Consider the following 2,467-nt stretch of genomic DNA (forward strand, 5'->3'; position numbering starts at 1 on the left):
TATTCTTGTGTAAGGATAGATTAGTGTCCCGGTGTGTATGTTATATTCAGGGAAAAATGTCGGAGAAGGAATAGGTAGAATGCAAAAATATAGAGTATATAGGAGAGATACACAAGTACTTAAGAATATGAATAACAAAGGAGAAAAAATAAAACACATGAATAAAGAATACACAAAGCAGTGACACAGGAAGTGGCCAGGGACTTCATCTTTATTGAGCATAAAAGTGAGATGAGCTCGGAGCTGACAGAAAGCTAGTTTATGCTTAAATCTTTTTCTCTCTCTCTTTCTTTCATTCTTTCTCTCCCTGTCTTATTTTCTCCCTCCCCACCTCTCTCTCTCTCTCTCTATCTATCTCTCTATCTATCTATCTCTCTATATATCTCTCACTCTGTCTAATCATCTCCCTCTCTCTCTCTCTCTCTCTCTCTCTCTCTCTCTCTCTCTCTCTCTCTCTCTCTCTCTCTCTCTCTCTCTCTCTCTCTCTGTCACTCTCTCTCTCTCTTCTCACCACTTTCAAGTGAATTAAAGAGAAAGGAAAAAGGGAAAATTATGTTTGTTGTATCTGTATGAACATATCGATACATTTCTAGCGCGCACACACACACACACACACACACACACACACACACACACACACACACACACACACACACACACACACACACACATACACACACACACACACACACAACACAAACACACACACACACACCCACACACACACACACACACACACACACATATATATATATATATATATATATATATATATACATATATATATATATATATATAAATATATATATATGTATACATATATATGTGAATATATATATATATATATATATATATATATATATATATATATATATATATACATCTATATATATATGACTTCATAATCACCAATAGGCGTGACATTGTACAAGACGTAACCGTTATCAATAAAGTAAATGTCGGTAGCGACCATAGACTGGTCAGGAGTAGAGTTAAGTTACAGCTAAGAAGGGAACGAAACAAGCTCATACAGAAGCCTCTCGTTAATCTAACCAACATTAAGAATAGGGCGACGGAATTCAGTATCAACATCCGAAACAAATACTCAGCTCTCGAAGAAGATCTTGACATAGACCAAATGAACGACCAATTCAGTGAGATATTAACGGAAGCTGCACTTGAAATAGGGGGTAAAGACGAAAAAGAAAGGTTCAGTAAGCTTTCGGTAGAGACAAAAGAGCTTATGAAACAGCGTAGGGACATGTAAATAACATCAATATGAGACAAGATAGAATTAACAGAGCTGACTAAGACGATAAACAAGAAGAAGAAAGAGGATGTACGCAAATTTAACATACGAAAAATAAACGAAGCTCTGCTTGCCGGCACCAGCCTTAAGGCAACAAAGAGGAGGCTCGGAATAGGGAAAAAACAAATGTATGTAGTAAAGAAACCCAACGGAGAGGCGACATACAATAAAAATGAAATTATCAAAGTAATAGAAGACTTCTATCGCAACCTATACCACTCAAACGACCAACCACATACGGAGACAAACACAACAATTGGAGATGTTCCAAACATCACGGTAGATGAAGTAAATAGGGCACTAAAAAGCATAAAAAGAGGAAAAACACCAGGAGAAGACGGCATTAGTGTGGATCTTATTCAAGATGCAGGGAAGATTGCGGCAGTAAAGCTGGCCAGTCTTTATAACAGATGTCTAGACGTTGGTAAAACTCCGAAGGCCTGGAAAAACGCAATAATAATTCTAATACACAAAAAGGGAGACACAAAAGACTTAAAGAATTACCGACCTATAAGCCTCCTCTCAGTAATCTATAAACTGTTCACAAAAATCATCACATCCCTTATCACCGATACAATAGATTCAAAACAACCCAGGGAACAGGCAGGGTTCCGCAGTGGATTCTCAACTACAGACCATATCCACACACTAGCTCAAATAAGGGAGAAAACAAACGAATATAGGAAGCCCCTGTGTATGGCATTCGTAGATTATGAAAAGGCATTCGACTCGGTACAGATATCTGCAGTACTGGATGCAATTCGTAAATAAGGAGTAGAGGAAATATACTGCAGATTATTAGAGGATATATATAGAGATGGTACAGCGACCATCAAAATCCACGCAGAAACCAATAAAATACCAATAAAAAAGGGTGTTAGGCAGGGCGACACCATCTCACCGAAGCTGTTTACAGCCTGCTTGGAGGAAGTATTCAAGAAGTAAGATTGGAAAGAGAGAGGGATTAAAATAGGGAATGAGCACTTAAGCAATCTAAGATTTGACATTGTTCTTTTCGGTGAGTCAGCAGATGAACTACAACAATTGATAAGCGATTTAAATAGGGAAAGTCTGAAGATTGGCCTTAAAATGAACATGAAAAAGACTAAAGTCATGTTCAACAGTCGAACCCCAAATACAAATACAGGGCGAGGTACT

This window comes from Penaeus japonicus, unplaced genomic scaffold (genome assembly GCF_977035675.1).
Source record: "Penaeus japonicus unplaced genomic scaffold, GWHDUDI00000001_assembly GWHDUDI00000023, whole genome shotgun sequence".
In the NCBI taxonomy this organism is placed as follows: Eukaryota; Metazoa; Arthropoda; class Malacostraca; order Decapoda; family Penaeidae; genus Penaeus; species Penaeus japonicus.